Source organism: Lissotriton helveticus, chromosome 4_1 (genome assembly GCF_964261635.1).
Source record: "Lissotriton helveticus chromosome 4_1, aLisHel1.1, whole genome shotgun sequence".
Lineage (NCBI taxonomy): Eukaryota > Metazoa > Chordata > Amphibia > Caudata > Salamandridae > Lissotriton > Lissotriton helveticus.
In genome coordinates, this window is record NC_136063.1 from 285,030,524 (window position 1) to 285,053,591 (window position 23,068).

Below are 23,068 nucleotides of genomic sequence, written 5' to 3' on the forward strand. Positions count from 1 at the left end.
AGCTATTGCCCAGAGTTGCAGAGTGGGACTCCATGATTGGAATTGGCACTGAGGTGAGAATTATCAGGTCCGTGGAATTTTGAGCCCAAGACCCACCGAGGCGGGGAATTGAACCCTGGTCCCGGGCTAGACCTCTGCATCAGGGTCTGCTGCTCTAACCATTGAGCCACACTTCTTACGTGGTACCAGATCTCATGTTCTCCTTCATAAGGGGTCTTCTAGACCTTCAGGTCCATGAGTGGATGTAGGCAGTTGGGGGGTCTGTAATCTTGTATTCAAAGGTATGGAACCGTAGTGCCAAAAACCTGAATAAAACCATCTTCCGCCCCGGACACTGCAATCGCGGTACCGGACGGATATCGCATTTTAAAACTAGATAGGCCACATAAAATTGGTGGTGGGGTTGCAATTATATATAAACATCTGATAACAGCTATATTATTAGACCAATATTGCAGCGACAATATAGAAATTCTTACATTCAGACTCGATCTTCACTCACAATTAAGTTAGAAGAGAGCTCTCGTTTATCGCCCCCCTGGACCTCTTACCAATTCTATTTCACTTCTTCAGGATTTGATTGCTCCTTATGTGATATCAACAAATAAGTTTTTACTTTTGGGTGACTTTAAAGTTCATAGTGATAACTTTGATGACCCGGAGGCCACCATTTTCTGGAGGGAAATGTCTGCCCTCGGCCTCACAAAAAGAAGCGATGCCCCGACACACATTGCTGGTCATACTTTGGATCAATTCCTTTCTAATTCATCTGATATATTTTATAAAGCCACTAATCCCCTAACATGGTCCGACCACTCGTGTATATCATTTGACTTGGCTGGAATCCATGAACATGTAGCTAAAAAGGCCCCAATTACTCGCACTTATAGACAGTGGCACAAAATCTCCCTCAACCAATTTCGTGTTGCATACACCCCTGAATACTCATCTGCATCGGACTTAGTCGACAATCACTTGTCGGCCTTACAAAACACAATTAAGTCTACTCTAGATGTCCTAATTCTTGAAAAAAAATCCTACGTGGCCTCCACTCGTACCCAGACACCCTGGTATACAGCGAATCTGCCTTCAGAAAAAAGTACATGTAAAAAGCTAGAACGGCAATGGCGCCGAAATAAAGAGCCCATAGCTAAGGTACAATATAAAGCAGCCCAAGATATTTATCACAAAAACTTAAAATCCGCATGGGAAAATGATATAGCTATTCAACTTGAGCAAGCAGGGAATACCTCTAAAATGCTCTTCTATATTCTTAATTCTCTCATTAATCCTAAATTTTGCAACTCAGAAGAGGAACCTACTCAATTACTGTGTGATAATATATCAACTCATTTCTCACAAAAAATAGAGAACATTTGTAATAAGATAATAGCCTCTTCCACAAACACTAATCACGATCTGTTAACTGACTATGCTCTGAATCTTCAAAATCAGCCTACTCTAAAAGAATTCCCTTTGCTTACCATTCAGGACACTGAATCATTATTAAATTCCACCAAATCGGGCTCGCCCAAAGATTTATTACCCACTAAAGTAGCTAAAGTACTTGCAGCCGAATTAGCAGAGCCTCTTTGCTCTATCTTTAACTACTCCATCAAACAGGGTTGTCTCCCTAAAGAATGGAAGGATGCGCATATCATGCCCATTAGGAAATATCTTAAATTGTCTCAAAATACTGTGTCTAATTACTGCCCCATCTCTTTGCTCCCCCTGTATAGCAAACTACTGGAAAGGCATATTAATACCCACCTCTCTGCCTTTATAGAAGCCTATAACTGCCTGGATCAATCTCAGTCAGGATTTTGTCCCAGGCATAGTACTGAACTAGCCTTGGTGAATATAACAGATGATATTCGTATGCTGGCGGACGATGGTCAAGCAGTGATTCTCATACTGCTTGACCTGTCCGCCGCTTTTGACACCATCTCACATCAAATCCTGCTGGATAGATTGCGCTCTATAGGCATCCAGAAGTCTGCTCTTGACTGGCTCCAGGACTTCCTGAATGACAGGACCCAAACAGTGAGTCTTGGACCTTTTGTTTCCAAGACTACCCCAGTTACCAAAGGGGTACCGCAGGGGTCCTATCTGAGTCCATCCTTGTTTAACGTGTATATCGCCCCTCTTTCAGCATTGCTCAGGAAGATCGGGTTTATTGCGATCAACTACGCGGATGATACACAACTTATTCTATCTTACAAGAATGATACCCCCGACATCCAAAATATGTTTAAGGAAGGTATGAGAGCCATAACATCTTGGATGAGCAGCAATTTTCAGTTGAATGCTGGAAAGACAGAAGTAATACTCTTTAAGGACGCGATAACCAGCTGGTCCCCTAGTCGGTGGCCAGATGATTTAGGACCAGCGCCTCTGCAAAAGACAGTTGTTTAAAACTTAGGGGTGCTAATGGACAAAGATCTAAACATGGATGAACACATAGCTGCAACAAAAAGAGCTTGCTTTCACGCCCTTAGCCTCTTACGTAAGGTTTTTCATTTCTTACCCGTATCTACATGTAAAACTCTGGTTCATGCATTGGTACTTAGCTGTTTGGATTTCAGCAATGCTTTGCTGATCTCCGCTAAGGACTCACCCTTGCAAGGTCTTCAGGTGGGCCAGAATACAGCTGCTCGCCTGGTAACAAGCGCTCCTTATCGTGCTCCCTCATTCCCCCTGCTGCGTAAACTTTACTGGCTGCCTGTCCGCAAAAGAATCTGTTGCATTGTTTTTAAAGGAATAAACCAGATGGGTTCTGTCTATCTAGCAGATAAGCTAGTGAAATGAATACCTCCTCGCTCCCTTAGTTCTGAAGGGAAAGGCCTGCTTATCATTCCTCGCATAAGGCAAGCCGGGTTGGGAGGAAAATCTATCTCCTACCTGGCCCCCAAACTGTGGAATCAACTACCTCTTGAGATTCGTCTTACAACTAATTATTTAGGTTTCAGAAAGAAACTCAAAACGTTACTTTTCTAATTTTGTCACCCATACTAACAGTTGTCCTTAGTGCGGAGATACCCCTTCTGGGGTGATTCAGGCACTTTACAAATGAAATAAATAAAATAAATAAAATAAATAAATCTATGTAGGTGTGCCAGGGTATGTGCTGATTACCCACAAAGGCAGACTGACTTATTATATTATTTATTTTATTTTTATTTATTTTTATTTTAAAGGTTTTATATAGTGTTGGCTAGACCGGGAGGTATCAGAGCGCTTTACATGAATGTCAGACCATAGTTGAAGGTTGCATCGTTACAAAGGCTACACAGTTATTAGTGCATGGCAAAATAGTTTCATGGAAGGTCGAGCCAAACAAAAAGGACATATATGTAAGGGAAAAAGCAGGCAAGGGGAGAGATTCAGGGGAGGGGGGTAGGAGCAGGGGAAGTAGACAGAGAATGAAGGAGGGAACAAGGAGGGGAGGGTGAGAGACACAGCATGGAAAGAGGAGGGGGAGGGGGAGGGTGACGGGGGACACAAACCGGTAGACGAGTCAAAGCTGCTTCCAAAGTCCAGTAGGCTGTGATCCCAGGGGAAGTGGTATCATTTCCCCATCTCTGTTGCGAGAGGCTCCCTATACGCAGTGGACTCTCGGCGCTGTGAACTCTCTCAGCGGGTTCGCTAAAACTCCAGAGTATAAATATTGGCTCTTTCCCCAACAAGGGAAGAAGTAGTGCTTAGTCAAAGGACACAAAAGGACAGGGGGCTAGGCTGTGTAGCAGGCAAGAGTAGAGATTCAGGGGAGAGGGAATAGGAGCAAAGGAAGACGACAAAGAAAAATAGTGTACTAAATGGGAACAAATAGCATCAGTTTGGGGGACAGACTGTTTTCTCTCTGTGGCCATGAGTTTGCCCCATCTCTAAGGTAAAGGCCTAGCAGAGGCAGTTCCAGAAGCTTTGCCATCCAGGACATGAAGCACACAGTTAGTAATTTGAATTATTTTTCACAATTGACAGAAGTGTATAGTACACTGCACATCAGCAATCCAGATGTTTTCATATTAAGTTCTTGGGTGCAGAGGATGATGCTCAGAACTAACAGTGTTTAATCCAGTCATCATCCAGGGGAGATAGTTCAGAATCATGAGGCTGAGGGAGAAGATCATGAACCCAATGAAGGCCAACTTGTGGACTGCAAGGGTTCTCTGTAGAGGACACGTATGTCAGAGGGAGCAGGCATAGGCTCTCCAGGACGTTTGGGATGTAGTTAAAGTGGCACAAGACGTGGTAAGTGCGGGTGGAACATGACGTGGCACGATAATGATTCCAGTAGACCACAGCCAACAGGAAGCAGGGTGCAGAGTGGAAGCCAATGCAGAAGTGCCAAACATACTTTTGTGGGCTTTCCCCCCAATCGAAGCGCTAATAGAGGTGAGATAATTCAGAACCCCAATCTTATCAGATACCAACGGTGCTCCTCAGGTCCTGTACTCGCTGAAACTGCTGCTCTGATTTGGTGACTGCGATCAGCGTACAAGGTAGAGACACGATGAATCGCCCCAGGAGACAAAGAAATCTTCCTTCAGGTGCGCTATGCCGCCATCTTAGTGCCAGGCGAGATATCTCGTAGAGCAGCGACGGTCATTCCGGCGCAACTCTGAATTATTTATTTATTTTTTGGTTTTTTTCTTCCTCACCGGATCTCAGATGACGATGTGGACACGACAATTCGACCATAAGCAGGATGCTGAGTGACCTCATCAGCCCACCTCAGCCTCCAGGAGAAAAAAAAGAAGAAACACTCCGTCTGCCATTTTGGTTCGCTGGGGAAGATCGAGACATCAACACAGTGAAAAGTCCTTAACTGCCGATATCCCATTCAGTTAAGGATATCATTAGCTGCAGCAACCATTCCGATGTGAAATGCCATCCTTTTCAAGCATATATGGTGCCATCTTCAGGGGGGATCTATCGCTGATGTTCCACACTCGACAGAGCGACGGGGTCAGGCAGCTATCGTCCAAGCCACATTATTAAACAAGACATTCAGTGATGACATTTTCAGACAAAACAGACAGTGGTGACATTTTCATTCTGTTAATCCAAGACAAAGACAAATTGGGAAACAATATCTGTGAACTACAAATGATCAACTCAAGAATAAAATTCTCCTCCAATATTAAAGTGAAAAACTTCCCTGATGATGGATCAGAACAACTTAACCTCGACTCTACACCCCAGACCAAAAGATCGTAATAGCCTACTACACGATCACAGTTTTCATCCTTTTCACTCAATATCAACTTACCAGTGAGTCAACTGAGGCGAGTGTTAAGAATACCCTGCAACAACTGTGAACAATCATCATGCATGGTTAACAAGTTTCAGGAGAGGAGGAGTCCGGACTCAGTTCTACGGTAAGGGAAGACAAAACATCCAGTAAGAAAGAAGAGAGAAGAACCCAAGAACTGAGAACAATCTGAAAGAAGTGTATTTTTTATCAAAATACTGTACTGCAAGTTTCAAAATCACAAAAAAGTGAAATATTGTTCACTATTTAGAATGAAACAAGAGATCAGTCATCTTTTTAATGACCCACCTTTTCTTGAATACACAAGTAACAATAATGTCATCAAAAATATATGTAAAAGTAAAAGGCCCAGTAAGATTACTTTTAAACGAAACCCGGCTTTGATTGCAGTACAGTCTTAAAGGGTAATATTCTCCAACAAGACAACAATTGAAAGTCCGAAACGCTTACACGTGAGATACCACCTATCCGTGTACATCCTGAACTGTCTATGTGAGAGATCCATGTTGGAAAAACTGAAGATAAAACCATGACTCGGTTATATGAACATCATCAAACAATTATCAGGACTCAGTCTAAAAAATCATTGGTGGCTAGGCATGTCAATTAACTTTGACACAACATATTCCAAATAAGGTTGCAAGTGATAGAAACTATCGATAAACCTGACCACAGAGATAATACTAGAATACTACTGCAAACGGAAACCCTCTGGTTTCACAGGCTGTCTTGCTTGCAACCTAAAGGAGTAAATGATAAAATTGAGATGTCATATTTCTGGTGACACTGAGATAATTATGTACATATATTTTGTGGTGTTCATCTAAGATCTCTTTGCCTATTTGCCTGAACATGGCTGCCTGTTTGCACATTTCAGTTTATTTCTATTTGCATTGATACGGTGGTCATTTCTATTTTAGCACACACACTGCATATCCTATGCTTACGGAATGGCATTGGAACGTTGGTTATTTCCATTTTAACATACGCACCGTATATCATCGATAGTCTATGCTTCCTTTGCTTTTACCATCCCATCCAGTTTTAGGAGTCCATTGGCATTAGAGTACCTTCATTTTACATGCCTTAAACCTTATCTATTGTATTGTCTCATGTGTTAACAGGAACACATACCATTTATTGTGAATATAGCTGTCTGTAGTGTGGCATCTTAGCTCCTCGACTTTGATGTTGATAAGCAAGTTTTCCCTGTTAGACACTTGGGCCTGGCATGGGCATCTTCTATTGGTCAACTATTTATGACCCACCCCTATTTTGAATCACTACAGCCAGTTAGTTCCAGAATCAATGGGCTTATTTTATTCCATCCCAGGAAGTCGCCACTGACATGGCGGCTCCGACTGTCCATGCCTTTGTGCGCCAGTGAGCACAGAAATGATAGGTATGCACAGTCAGCCTTGCATCTAGGTCGATTGAACCTAGGCCTCGGTGGGACTCGTGGAGTTACAAAACAACTCTACGAGATTCTGCAGAGTTTTGTGAACGGGCAGAAAACGAAATAGTTTTAGTTCTGGTAGTGCGATCCATGCTGAAAATGCAGCATGAAGGACACCACGTGGTGCACAAGCGTGCAGCCATTTAGTTTTTTCACTATTTCTGCAGGCTTTCTCCTGCCTGCTCTCTTTCTCAACTCAGTCCCACCTAATCCACTCCATCTAATCACCCAATTCCCAATCCCGCCTTTTATTTGCCTATTTTTATTTCTGTATGTCTTTCCCTGTTCACTGGGCCTATTCACCGGTGGCTCACCTTCCTTGATTTCGAGGTTCCCCGTCCTACTCTCTGCTCAGTTGCAGAGTATGGGCCCCTTTGATTCCCACCTCCATCCAAATACAGACCCTTACCAGTGAGAACAGGTGTTCTAGAAACAACCCATTAGATTTCCATTTGACTAGTTGTTTGGATGTGATACTTGATGCATCATCATTCACTGACTATCGATGTTGTTTGTTACCAATTGTGATCAGTTTTCTGTTCTTATAGCCATTTGTACACTTATTCTTTGTTGGGAATCATATGTAATGTTGCTCAGTGAATATAATGTTGTGAAAAGGAAGTATTCTGCAAAGCACTTTTTGTTTTTGTTTATTTTCTAGGCATGACTAGCCGACCTCTAGTTAAATGGTCGCAAAACCAAAGTTCTGGTCGTAAGAATCCAGCCGTATCTCCAGGGCCCACGATGGTGGGTGGAACAAGTGGTTCTACTTCATATTCCAAAACTGGCTATCAGGGATCTTGGTATCTGGCTGGACAGCAATCTTTTGATGGATTATGAAATTAATAGGGTCGCTGCTGGTTATTTCGGCCTTCTCAAATACTCGTGCAATATTTTCTGGCTTCTCTCTATTTCAACTCAAAGGATGATTGTGCAAGCTCTTATCACTATTACCTAGACTACAGCAATGTGCTTTAGCTGGAGGCCTCCAAGTCTTCTCTGAAGAGGATTCATACTATTCAGAATGCTGCAGCATGTCTCCATTGTCATGTTCCAAGGCATGTATCGGTCTCCACTCAGCTTTGCAAATCTCTATTTGCTCATTATCGACAAGCACATCAAGTTTAAAGAGTTATACCTTATGTACAAAGGCAAGACCCAGATGGGCCTCCAAAATCTAAGGACCTTAACTCATCCATCCCTCCCTAAGTGCCTTTTATGCTCATGTAATCAGATGTTAGCTGAGATTCCACGAGTTAGTTTGATAATACAAGAAGGACGGTCATTCAAACATCTTGGGACAAAACTGTGGCACTTGCTCCCTCCTTTAAGTCTCTGAACCTCTATTGAGGGGTTCCTTAAGCAATTGAAGACCTGGCTATTTTTAATCAAGATGATTTCCCTTTTTTCTGTTCTGCTATCGCTGGAAAGCCTGGTGGGGAAGCCAGGCACTTTATAAATTGCTATTACACAACATGATATATGGTTTATTAACTGATGGTCCCTGATGAATGACAACCTGAAATGCTTTGGGAGTTGAATATTACCAACATATAAACTATGTTATGCACTGAGAAATATATGTAATAAAAGATCCGTTTATATAAACTTTCGACCAACACAATTAGTAATATTGAATTTATTGACTTGAACCAGGTAAATTGGGTATGCACAGATACAGGCACCACGCTCAAGTAGTGAGTCACTTGACGCACCCTTTTATTAGGGGGACATTCAAGATCTGGTTACTTGACAGACCAGGGCCCTAAGATTCTAGAGGGCTTGCAGATTGCTTCATGATGCTGAGCTTTCTGTTATGCCAACAGGGTTCAACAAGTGCAGGAGCTTTCTAAGAGCACCTCACAGAGAGTTCATCAGAACTTTCTTCTGGGGCAGGATGAGGTGTCTTGTGCTGGGAAGCTGTCATTCCCACCAGGCAGCTTCTTTATGAATTGGTGAGCTATCAGTGCTTCCCGGCCAGGAGCTTCACGGTCCACCTCTTCTTCTTTGGCAGGTGAAATGTAAGGAGAACAGCTGGATGGCCTGCAAGGCAAGCAAACACATAGGTGTTAATGTCAGCCCAGGTATGCCCCACCTTATTCAATTGACAAAGAGCAATGCTGTAGTGGTGGCCTCTCCATACCTTAGGGACTTAGGGGTGCTGCAAACCACCTCTCTGACAGAGAAGGAGACTGGTTGTCTGAATGATTTGTTTATTCCCTCTTAGAAGCACTTCAGAGGATGCTATTGATAATTCTTAGTGTAAGGCTAAAATTTAACTTTTTCTTATATTTGCTTGAAATTGGGCTGCACCATTTATCAACCTCCAATCGTCTTCAAGTATAACTTTTTTGAACTTCCTGAATTATCTAACCATTTTCAGACATTTCAACTAGTTCCTTTCATGATATAATCCCTGGCACTGTTGACCTGATGATAAAGCATATGTATTCTTCTGGTTTCGACTGTTATATTAACTCAGCTTTAGTTGGGTGTCTAGATAAACTGCTGGATTAAGCTCTTTTTCTGGTTTACGAATGATTTTTAATTAATAATGTATCGGTCTCATTCCCAATCATTCAATGAGTGGGCTTATTTTAAGTTTTGGTTTTCTAAAAATTGTAACTAGTGCTTGATGGTCTGTTATTATAACAACTGGCTTCCCCTATATGAAATCCCGATAATGCTCACAAGCCCAGCTTACAGAGAGACTTTCTGTTTCTGGTGATAGTTTCTCTGTTCAACATCAGATAAAGATTTACTGGCATGTGAGGAGTACCGAGGAGTTTTTCTGCCAGGCCTATTTTGCACCAACATTGCACCAAATCCCACAGTACTAGCATCCACCACTATGTCAGTGCAAAATTCTGGATCAAAATATTTTAAACTAGCTGCAGATGATATGTTGGCTTTTATCTGTTTAAAAGCATGCTCACAGCCCATACCCCAAATGAACCCTTGCCCTATTGTTTGCTAATTCTCTAAAAGGAGTACTTATAGTGGCATTGTTCTTTATGGAACACGAACAGTAACTGGCTATTTCCAAGAATGAACGCTGTTCGGACAATTCTTTGGGAGTAACTATTGAATTTAAATACAACACTCATTAGGCCAGGTCTATGGCTATAGAATGTTAATTCAGATTTAGTTATTTCACATGTTCCTAGGTTGAGCATTAAACCTGTTTTTACAAGTTGTTGATACACTTCATTTAACACTTGATCGTGTTTTTACTGTGTTTTAGCAAATAACAATGTATCATCACAGTAGTTCATAGCATGCTTTAATGGCCTTATGTTCTTTATAGTTTTCTGAAAATTTCAGCAGCTGAGCATATGGAAAAATTCAATAGTTTGTACCTAAATAATCCTAAATGCATAGAAATTGTTGTTATATATTGGGACTGATCATCAATTTCCAATTGATAATATCCCTTATATAGATCCAATTTTGAAAAGATAGTCAGACCACTTATCCTACTATCCATGTAATTTAAATGTGGTTCCGGATTCCTCTCTCTTTCAATTACTGTGTTGGGCACTCGCATATCCACATCCATACTGATATATTCTGTATCTTTCTTTGGAACTACCACACTCGGAGATATCCATGGTGTTGGTTCAATAACACCCTGCTGAAGAAGGACAATTATCTCTTTTTCTAATTTTGTCTGCAAATGTACTGTAACTCTTCTCTGAACTGCGCCACAGGTTTCAAAGCTTCATTAATATGTAAAGTAATGTCTTATATTTCAGCTTTCCCAGTCCTGTAAATAGTTCTCGATACTGCCTTACAACAGGGTTGTCTGTCATGGCATTACAAGTCAGTGCTTGTAGGCCCATAATCTGAGCTGTGAATTGCTTAACAAACATGGGCCAGGAACTTCACCCACCAACACATGTATTTCCTCTTTTTTGGATATCTTTTCACATTGCAAAACTTCCTCAAATGTTCCCAAGTAGGAAACAGGATGTATTGCTTCCCGTTAGAAAACACTGACATGGGATGGGCTTAGATATGGCCATCCTTCCATTTTCTGATATTCAGTACCACACAGGATGTTGCACTTCACTCCACTATCCAGCACAAAAAGGAACTTTTTGACAGCCAACTATGATATCCACAGATGTTGTCTTTTTTATATCTTCTCTTTTAATCATGTTAATCTATTTAAATTCACTTTCTTTACACATCATCTATAGTCTTTCAGATTGTTCAGCTTCTTCTTCATCATGATCATGTTCATGTATTTGTCTTAGATGTTTCACATTCCCTAATTTCTTTTTAGCCTCGGATATACTTTGTTTGTTTCAACTCTCCTTCTTATTCCAGGTTTCTTTTTTGTCTCTTTTGAACCTGCATACACTTGCAAAATGAATAAAACATCTGCATTCTTTGGGAGTAACTATTGAATTTAAATACAACACTCATTAGGCCAGGTCTATGGCTATAGAATGTTAATTCAGATGTAGTTATTTCACATGTTCCTAGGTTGAGCATTAAACCTGTTTTTAAAAGTTGTTGATACACTTCATTTAACACTTGATCGTGTTTTTACTGTGTGTTAGCAATTAACAATGTATCATCACAGTAGTTCATAGCATGCTTTAATGGCCTTATGTTCTTTAAAGTTTTCTGAAAATTTCAGCAGCTGAGCATATGGAAAAATTCAATAGTTTGTACCTAAATAATCCTAAATGCATAGAATTTGTTGTTATATATTGGAACTGATCATCAATTTCCAATTGATAATATCCCTTATATAGATCCAATTTTGAAAAGATAGTCAGACCACTTATCCTACTATCCATGTAATTTAAATGTGGTTCCGGATTCCTCTCTCTTTCAATTACTGTGTTGGGCACTCGCAAAATGAATAAAACATCTGCATTCTCTACATTGTTGACCAAGCGCAGGACAAACATTTAAATGCGAGAAATCCAATCTACATCTGCAGCATGACTTTTTGCTTTATTTTGCTCATCTGCCTTTTCTGCACTATAATCATTTTTTTACATTTGTTGCACTTTTTCTACAGTTTTCGCTCTGGCTTGCTCCTTATTGATTGCATTGATTTGTGCTTGTGTCTCTGTTCTAGCCATGCGAAAGATCATTTGTAAGTCGTATGTCTTTTCTAGTAGCTTTTTCCCGAATATTACAGACCAGCATCCGTGAATTATCCTTAAACTTATCACTTCTTCATTGTAAAACTTTTCAAATTTAAAAAAAGTGACCAATTTACTTAATCTGGTTACATATTCATCCATGGGCTCATTCTCTTTTTGAAAAGCTATACTAAAATTATACCTTTTAAAACCCAAATTCCTTTGTGGATCATGCCTATAATTCAAACATTTATTGAGACCTCTATATGTAGTCTTTTCATGTTTCTAGTTCATGAAATGTCACTATTAAATCCTCCACATCATCACCTACAAGATTAAGTATTAGGTCTTTTGCTTGTTCGTCTGAGTATTTTTTGCATGTAGCCTTTAAGAAATTATCAACTCTCCACCATGTTTCTCACATCTAAGAAATAGTTGGTTGTTCAGCAGCCGCGGCCGGCAGTGGGAGTACTTGCAGGGCGGTGACGTGGGGAGGGGTAGGGGAAGGGTGGGGGTAGTAATGTATGGATTACGGAGCTTCCCGGGTAAGTAAACATTCAAATAAATAAAATGAATTTCATTGAGTGCACTGCATCCCCAAATGCGATGCAGTGCGCGCAAAGAAATTCGTTTTATTTATTTAAATGTTTACTTACCTGTAAAACTCCATAATCCATACATTACTACCCCCCACCCTGCCCCTCCCCCTCCCCACATCACCGCCCTGCCGGTACTCCCACTGCCGGCCATGGCTGTTGATCAGATATGTCAAATGGTAAAGGCCTTCGAAAAATTATGGATGAAATGTTTTCTGCATTTTTGTCATCATTGCATAGTTCTCTAGCTATATTTGTTGTCGCCTCATACGTGTTCCTTCACTTGCTATTTTATTTTTTTATTATTTACATGAAAAGTTTAATAAAGTGCAAACATGACCCAGCAGGGTATCAGAGCTCTGTACATCGTCGCCCGCTTGTTAAGCTTGAGTGGGAAGGTATAATCGAAATCAACATAAAAACTGTAAAAGCAAATTACAGACAAAGGCAAATTGACATAAGCATGGGTGAACCACTCAAGAACTCCATGTACCAGATTCTCGAGGGGCGATCCGGAGGAGGGGCTAGCGGTGTGCGCTCCATTGCGATTGCTTATACAATTTGGAGCAATTGGTAGGAAGGACGGGTAGGTCAAAGTATGTGATGTTACAGAACTTTTGACTCACATGTCTATTCATGATCGAGCCTATGAATACTGACCCGGCCAACAGAGTAATGTACAACGTCGTCTGCTGGTTGATCTTGAGCAGGCAGAAAACCATAGAAAACTATGCAAAAACATTAAAAGCATAATAAGGCAAATGGATATGAACATTAGCATCTTGACTGACCTCTATGAAGATTTGCAACCGGGTAATGGATGGTCCCTTTGCGCTCCGTAACTAAACCTGTTACATCCAGTGACACCTACTACAGTGTCCACCCGGAAATCTATGTATCAATCGCACAGACCTGACCACTATATGCACTAGAGACAAATTGATATGTAAGAAAATTTCTGTGCAGCAGTACCGTGTCCATGTACAAAGCCTATTGCCCTCCATTGGTAACTTGAAAAAACGCGTGGACTTTCTTACCTTTAGACAGCTCTAATTCGACATCTGAGAATTAGGCTTGCCTTCATGATAACGTCATATGTGAAGTTTCTTAATACTCCAAACATCACCTTGCCCTGAGGAAGCCCGATTTGGGCGAAACGCGTTGGCTGTCATCTCTGTCAAGATTGTGTTTGAAGATTGAAATAAAAATCTGTTGAAGAACAATCTGAAGGATCACCACTCTTTTTTGTGAACATATATGAACATTGTTCTGAAAATTACTTAATATACGTACTGTATTGTATATTGTTGCCTCTCTGTTCTTCATTATTGTCTGTTCAACTAAGGTTCTATAGCAGTGGACCTAAGAGGTGGGCAACTGTGGCAAATAAGGTTTTGCTTTGACTCCAGTGTATATATTAGGGTAGTGCAACTGTCTATTCCTACTGCTAATTGTTGTGTGTTTTGAACAATTAGTTGATTGCATCGAGGTGGGAGAGGACAAGGATGTCGGGCCATTTAAAAAAAGTTTAAGAAGTTACAGAACTATTGTCTCGAGTGGCTATTCATGAGCAGGCGTTTGACTTCTTTTTTAACAGAGGAGGACAAAGGGATTGTTCTGATTTCTGGTGGGAGAGTGTTCTATATTCTCGGAGCAAGACCTGAGATCGCGCAGTTGTAAGTTTTCTTCTTTTTGGACTTTGTGGGTTTTAGCAGTATTTGTACTTCTTAGTGCCCGATTCCCACCGGATAGTTCTAGCCTATTTGCTAGGTACATGGGCGTGCTATGGTAAAGTGCATTGTGAGTGGAGCAAGCTATCTTATACTTGATCCTTGCGTCAATGGACAGCCAGATCAGTTGGCGTAGATCAGGTATGATGTGGCCACGGTTTCTTAAGCCGGTGATGAGTCTGGCAGCAGAGTTCAGAGTGGCTCTGCCGAGGTCGCAAATCCGTATTCTAAATGGGAGATCACCAGGGACTGGGCAGATTGTTGCAGGTCAGAGGGTGGCAGGAAAGTTTTGATTTTCCTTAATGTGCAGAGTTGGTAGTTGGCTCCTCTTGTTGTAACACTGATGTGATCCTGCATATTTAGGCATGTGTCCAGAATTAGGCCTAGCGATATAGTTGAGTTAACTACATGTGGGGTGCAGTTGAGGGCTGTTAGCTGTTTGAGCCAGTCCTGGTTGGGCGCAGTATGATTGTGAGGGGCGAGCAAAAGGACTTCTGTTTTGAGAGAATTTAGCAGAAAGTGGTTGTGCGATAACCATTGTTAGGTTTTTAAGAGTGCCGGGTTGAGAGTAGCAATGTCTTCCGGAGAAGACATGTTCATGGACAGTTGGGTATCATCAGCATACATATGGTTTTGAATGTTAGTTCATTTCAGAATTTCGGTGAGGGGACCCAGATACAGGTTGAAAAGAGTAGGTGATAGGGCGGTTCCTTTTGGGACTCCAGTTGAAACAGGAATACTGTTGGAAAGGTGATTGTTTACTTTGAATCTTTGAGTTCTATCTTGAAGGAATGAGATAAACCAATTTAACACTGTACCAAATATTTTCCAATGTAGTTGAGGGAAATGAAAGAAAGTAATAATAAAAAAAATTGTATACTTGAAAACTTTATGCTTGACTTTAAAATTAAGTTTTACATATAATCCCGATTCAATTCAGGTGTGCCTGACTTTAAAATGGAATTCCACTGTGTGACTCAGGCTGAATTCAGGGGTCCCTAACTTCAAAATGAAGTTTTATGACGTTATTCCAGCTCAAATCAGGTGCACTTGACTACAAAATGGCCGCCATGATTTAATTTCAGCAATACAGTAGTACTCTTCAATTACATTCACATTTTAACAATGTGCATGTGCGTGTGATATGCCCAACACCTTGTTTCTGTTCCCACGGATTATTAAATCATGCACGAGTGATCAGCTACACATCACATATGATTAGAGTCCTTCAAACGTAGTGTGCTTGCCGTGAATTGTAATAGGTGCAATTAATAACTTGTAGTCGACATGGCCTCTGTATATAGTTATTCAGGACATGTGATACTGGTGCTCGTCCCTTCAGGGCTCACCCCAACTGTACTGTATATATTCCACTACACTTCAAACTTCGAACACGCACATTCCTTTACGTCACAGTACTTCATTGCACTCATCATCAGCGTTCCCTGGAGGCAGACACTAGTGGTGGCTACAGCAGAGGCAGGAGACTCTGATCCTGAGACCACTGCAACAGATGGTATCAGAATCAGCAGTGAGTGACCAGGACTGGTGGGGTGTGGCCCATAGCTGTGTTGCTCGTCATGTCCCCTTGTGATACAGGGTATCAGGTGCTGCTCCTTCACTCCAACATGGGGCAGAAGTTCAGTACTGCCACAGACAGGCAACATGGCAGGGCATAAGCAGCATGAAGGGCAAAACACACCTATTGTTGTGTCGGGGGTCATATTGTGGATAACAATCAACACAGATAATGAATGCTGGCAATAACCAGAAGCGGGATGCATGCACCCAGCTTTTCTTTTGTTAGCAGGGTCACTTGACTGGTGACACCTGTGAGGATTGGGTGTATGTGAGCCTATTGAGAACCCTCTGAGGAGTGAGGGCTACACAGTAATGTGTTTCAGAACACTCCAGGATGAAAGTTGTCAATTTAACAGTCAAGTTGCTCCTTGTTATAAAGATGACTTTCAGTCAGTTTGAATTTCTAGCTATGTACAAAGCATGATGGCCTGGTGCTTGTAATGCTAGGTTTTTAATGGGGAAATGCAGGAAAGAGTGTTCATGGTTGATTACATAAATGAATCAAGAATGTACTTATAAGCACATGTTCACCTAGGGCTTTATGTCACAAGGACTGAGTTAGTGAAACTGAGTAAAAGAGTGTATGTTCACAGAAAGGATGTGTCTTCAGAGCTTTACGAAAGGAAAGGTGATTTAAGAAGATGCAAAGGGTTAGCAGCAGTTGGCTCATAATTTCAGAGCCAAAACTAAAAAGGCTATACCTCTTAGACATATTTGTGTGAAACAAGGATCTACTGCCTTAAAGTGTGGACACAAGCAAAGGACACACAAGAGCAAAAGCTACAAGATTCCTGCTTAAATGGAGGGTGTACATACTCCATTACTGTACACTTTGATGAATCAGGCATAGTGATTTAAACTCATTTCTCTCCACCACTAGCAAACAGTGCAGTTTGTGTCCAGTTTCTATAATATGGTAAAACCTATGCCGCCCAAAGAACAATCTGACAGACACACTCTGAAGAAATTGCAATTTGAGAAAAGATTAGGAAGGGAAGCTCAGGGTCCTAGTGTCACCATAGTAAAGCCATGATGGGATGGATGCAGCTACCACAATGGTTCTCATGATTTGATTTGATTTGATAAAAATTTATAATGCGCAAAACAATAACCCGAAGGTGTCAAGGCGCCTAACAATACCATCAAAAGTTTAAAACATACATCCTTACATATAGGCTTGCAGGAAGAGGCGAGTTTTAAGGGCACATCGGAATTTCTGTAGGGAAGGCAGGGACCTAAGATCGAGGGGAAGATCATTCCACCATTTGGGGGCTAGGGTAGAAAAAGCCCTGCCACCCCACTTAGCTTTTCGAGTGCGGGGGACAGTCAAGAGCGATTTCCTGGAGGAGCTTAAGCTCCTTCCGGGAGTGTAGAGGGAGATGATGGAACCAACTCCCAAATCGCTCTGTAAGTCATGCATAGAGCCTTAAACCGGACTCGGTATTCTACCGGTAGCCAGTGCAAAGTTTTCCTGGCCAGCGTGGCCGATGAACGTTTGGGAACATCCAGGACAAATCTGGCTATAGCGTTCTGGACCACCTGTAAGCGCTGCAGAAGGCTCCTACTTAGCCCCACATACAGCGCATTACAGTAGTCCAGACGTGAGCCAATAAGTGCAACAGCAATTTGTTTTCTGGACTGTAAGGAGAGGTATTTCCTGATCCTTCGCAGGGTGTGAATCAATCCCCAGCAGGTGGAGATGGTTCTACTCACCTGCCTGCCCATATCCAGGGCGGGGTCTATAATCACCCCAAGGTTCTTAGCGGATGTTGTGGGGGAAGCACAATCTCCTAACGAATCAGGCCACCAGTTGGCTGACCAGATATTCTCTTTCCCTCCGAACACCATTACCTCTGTCTTCTCTCCATTCAGTTTGAGAGAGTTCTGGACCATCCAGTACCCAACCGCCTCCATGCAAGATCTAAACCTGGAGGCCGTTTGTACATCTGAATGGGAGAGAGAGACGAGGATTTGGGTGTCATCTGCGTAAGAAACCACCTCCATCCCGAAAGATCTTATCAGTCTGGCCAGTGGGGTCACGTAGATGTTGAATAGGGTCGGACTGAGAGCCGACCCTTGTGGGACCCCACATAGCACTGGTCGGGATGGAGATAGAAACTCCCCCAGCTTGACTCTTTGTACTCTACCATCAAGGAAGGAAGTCAGCAGATCTAAAGCAGAGTCCTTCACCCCCACATCCCTCAGACGGGAAGCAAGAACTGAGGGGGAGAGGGTATCGAAGGCCGCAGTCAGATCTAACAGGACCAGGAGGGAGGTCTGGCCCCCATCCATAGTTGTGCGGATCTTGTCAAGCACGATGGTGAGGGCTGACTCGGTGCTGTGTTCCCTCCTGAATCCGTGCTGGGAGGAGTCCAGGCAACCCGAGCTTTCCACAAAAGCAGCGAGGTGCTTGTTTAGATGTACCTCAAGCATCTTCGCTGGGGCTGGGAGCAGCGAAATCGGACGGAAATTTTTTAAGACCTCAGGATCAAGGGAGGCCTTCTTCAACAGCGGTTTCACTACGGCACTTTTCCACTCTAAGGGGAAGATACCTTTCTTAATGGCTAGATTCATTATATCTAGCAACGGAGGCAGAAAGGTCTCCCTACATTGCTTGATAATTTTTAGTGGACATACATCCAGGGGAGAGCCTGACTTAGTCTTATCAAGCAAAGACTCAAGATCCTGCAGAACTAGCGGGGGAAAGGAATCCAGAGTGCAGGATGGGGAGATGTTAATGGTGGTCTTATTCATCTCAACCCAAACAGAGGGCCCAGTAGTACATGCTCTTTGCTCCTCAAGAGCCAGATGAATGTCCAGTATTTTGGTGTGAAAGAAGGTGGCAATTCTATCACATAGGTCTTGCGATGGTACTACCGGATCAGGGGCTTGTAGGTTGATTAAAGAATCAACGATCTTAAAGAGCTCCTTTGGCGAGGAGAGCGAAGTAGTTAGGGCCACAAAATGGTCTTGTTTGGCCTGCACAATATTAGCCTTATATTTCTTGACAAGGAGTTTATGGGCTTCCTTGTTCTTAAGGTCCCAGCTAGAATGCCAGAGTCTCTCCTTCCTCCTCACTTCTTGCCTGAGGAGTCTAAGGGAGTCAGAGAACCATGGGGCAGAGGGTCTCTTTCTGGCTCGGCGACGGGTCTGTACTGGGGCCAGTTCATTCAAGGCCTTAATAGTGACCTGTTCGAAGTGGCCAACAGCGGTCTGCACATTTTCCAGGCCAGTAGTAGAAAAGCTAGCAGCCCAGGGCACAAAGGAATCACTGCTGATGTTCCTAAAATTTCTGGCAGTTTCCAATATGTGAGTCCCTTTTTTCCTTCCATTTACCCTATGGTGTTCTAGGAAGAATGGGACTGCAAGATGGTCAGACCAGGATAGGTGCACTGGATCCTTGATGGTCAGACGACGATCATTAGAGAAAATGCCGTCAAGAGTGTGGCCAGCACGGTGTGTACTCGCACTGACTCGCTGCGTAAGCCCACAAGACATCAGGGCCTCCGTAAGACATGATGTGTCAGGCAGGTCATGCCGTTCTAAATGGTAGTTAAAGTCACCTAGAATGGAGAAATTCTCTTGGCCAAAATAGGGCTCAAGGGACTGAAGGAGGTTGTGCGCAAAATCGCTCCTCGGGCCCGGAGGTCGATATAGTAGGATACCATTAAAAAGGGGACATTGCCCTTCCTTTATTATAAAGTATAATGCTTGGAAGGAGTCCGAGAAGTCGCATATAGGTACAATATGGCACTGCAGATGGTCTCTATGAAGGATCGCTATACCCCCTCCCACTCGTCCTTGTCTATCCAGTCTAACCAAGCAGTACCCTTCAGGGACGGCTTCAATTAGGTCAGGACCAGAAGAGTTTTTAGCCCAGGTTTCGGTGACAAACACCAGGGCAGGCTTTGTGTCAAGGACCATCTCCCTGAACATAATCTTATTTTTAACAAGGGAGCGCGCATTAACCAAAATGCCCTCTACTCCCACTGTCCTAGGACTGACAACGTCGGGTTGGCTGGGCGAGGGATAGTGGGGGACGGAAACAGAGGGACTATGCGTGCGGTGACAGCCGCATTGTAAGGGGATCATGAGTTCGTCAGGTTCAAGGGAATAAGAACATCCCAAACTTCGTGGTTTCAAGCTCAGCATCTCCAGGTGTGAATATCTAAAGGGGGGTGGAGTACAATCACCAGCATCCAGAGCCCAGCCGCCCAGCGCATCCTCAGCGCGGACGGGCGCAGACGGGCTGGACTCTGGCGTGACTCCGGCATCACTGTGGCGTCCACGCTGCGCGTTCGCGCTGCGCGCCATGCCTAGGCAAATATATAGGACTCTAGCGGGTCCACGTGACTGCTTCAGCGAATGGCTGAGAGGTGCTTCTGACCCACCCAAGCTGGCGTCCCAGGAAAGCAAAGCGCAGGGGCCAGCCCGCCCAAATGGCGGTGAAAGCAGCAGGGCTTTACAGTGCAGCAGTGCGATTCGTGATTAAGGGCACAGGTAAGGCGGAAAAATTAATTATACTATTCTAATCCAAAATTTAAAAACTGGGTAAAACGAGTAAAAATCACATCCACTGAAACGAAAAACGGGGCTTTTTAAAAGGTGCACAGACATAATATCGACTCCAAAATATCGTCTGGACAGAATATCGAGTTTTAAATATCGTTTGGAGAAAATATCGACTAGACAGAATATCGACAGCCAAAATATCGTTTTTAAGGTAAGTGAAGTAATATCGACTGTAAATAATATAGACAGTGAAAATATCCAAGTATATAATCTAGATAGTAAAAAATATAGTTTTTTAAATAATATTTAATTATTTATAGGGTTTTTATGTTATAATATATGTGAAAAGTGTCATTTTTTTTTATAATTATTTTTAATTAATAATTTTTTTAAATTATTGTGTAATTTTATTCTGTAGCGGGTTGTGGGTTTATAGGGGAATAGGGTGGGAAGTAATTTAATTATAATAAATTAAATATGTAAATTTATTAATTGGTAGTAATAATTAATGAATTGGTAATTAAATAATATATGTTAATTATTTACAATTTAATTGGTAATTAATTTAATTTAATTGATTAATTGCTAATTATGTAAATTAAAATAATGTATTTTCTGTAGCGGGTTGTGGGTTTATAGGGGAATAGGGTGGGAAGTAATTTAATTATAATTAATTAAATATGTAAATTTAATAATTGGTAGTAATATTTAATTAATTGTTAATTAAAAAATATTTTTTAATTAATTAAAATGTAATTGGTAATTAATTTAATTTAATTGATTAATTGCTAATTATGTTAAATTAAAGGGGTATTTTTAGGGTTCAGGGTCAGTTTTCAGTTTTTGGGAAAAGGGGTATTTTTAGGGTTCAGGGTCAGTTTTCAGTTTTTGGGCAAAGGGGTATTTTTAGGGTTCAGGGTCAGTTTTCAGTTTTTGGGTAAAGGGGTATTTTTAGGGTTCAGGGTCAGTTTTCAGTTTTTGGGTAAAGGGGTATTTTTAGGGTTCAGGGTCAGTTTTCAGTTTTTGGGTAAAGGGGTATTTTTAGGGTTCAGGGTCAGTTTTCAGTTTTTGGGCAAAGGGGTATTTTTAGGGTTCAGGGTCAGTTTTCAGTTTTTGGGCAAAGGGGTATTTTTAGGGTTCAGGGTCAGTTTTCAGTTTTTGGGCAAAGGGGTATTTTTAGGGTTCAGGGTCAGTTTTCAGTTTTTGGGTAAAGGGGTATTTTTAGGGTTCAGGGTCAGTTTTCAGTTTTTGGGTAAAGGGGTATTTTTAGGGTTCAGGGTCAGTTTTTAGATTTTGGGTAAAGGGGTATTTTTAGGGTTCAGGGTCATTTTTGGGTCTTTGGGGTACATATACAATATTGCCTATTATTTAATTACATTTTGTTACTATATATATATGTTTTAAGAAATATGATCAAAAAAAATATATTTTTTTACTTTCATTAATTATTTAATTATTAAAAGTTATTTTAAGTATTGTTAATTATATTTTAGTAATTAATTTTTTATCTTAATGTAATTAAACATTGTTTTTAGTAAAGTCGATATTTTTTACAACGATATTTTTGTAAACGATATTTTGTAGTCGATATTTTTGTACTTACCTGTTTGTACATACAAACTCGATATTTTTGTTGTAGATATTTTTTCCTCGATATTTTGGGTAGTCGATATTTTGGTAGTCGATATTATTTCAGTGATCCTTTTTAAAATAATAGCAGCTATCCAGCGCGTAGCGCTATATGCAAGGCGAAGTGAAAACCTGATTAAAAGTCTCTCCTACCCCACTTAAGTACTCGCCCTGATTGCAGCCTCTAGCCGGTCCACGTGACTGCTTCAGCGAATGGCTGAGAGGTGCTTCTGACCCACCCAAGCTGGCGTCCCAGGAAAGCAAAGCGCAGGGGCCAGCCCGCCCAAATGGCGGTGAAAGCAGCAGGGCTTTACAGTGCAGCAGTGCGATTCGTGATTAAGGGCACAGGTAAGGCGGAAAAATTAATTATACTATTCTAATCCAAAATTTAAAAACTGGGTAAAACGAGTAAAAATCACATCCACTGAAACGAAAAACGGGGCTTTTTAAAATAATAGCAGCTATCCAGCGCGTAGCGCTATATGCAAGGCGAAGTGCAAACAGGATTAAAAGTCTCTCCTACCCCACTTAAGTACTCGCCCTGATTGCAGCCTCTAGCCGGTCCACGTGACTGCTTCAGCGAATGGCTGAGAGGTGCTTCTGACCCACCCAAGCTGGCGTCCCAGGAAAGCAAAGCGCAGGGGCCAGCCCGCCCAAATGGCGGTGAAAGCAGCAGGGCTTTACAGTGCAGCAGTGCGATTCGTGATTAAGGGCACAGGTAAGGCGGAAAAATTAATTATACTATTCTAATCCAAAATTTAAAAACTGGGTAAAACGAGTAAAAATCACATCCACTGAAACGAAAAACGGGGCTTTTTAAAATAATAGCAGCTATCCAGCGCGTAGCGCTATATGCAAGGCAAAGTGCAAACAGGATTAAAAGTCTCTCCTACCCCACTTAAGTACTCGCCCTGATTGCAGCCTCTAGCCGGTCCACGTGACTGCTTCAGCGAATGGCTGAGAGGTGCTTCTGACCCACCCAAGCTGGCGTCCCAGGAAAGCAAAGCGCAGGGGCCAGCCCGCCCAAATGGCGGTGAAAGCAGCAGGGCTTTACAGTGCAGCAGTGCGATTCGTGATTAAGGGCACAGGTAAGGCGGAAAAATTTATTATACTATTCTAATCCAAAATTTAAAAACTGGGTAAAACGAGTAAAAATCACATCCACTGAAACGAAAAACGGGGCT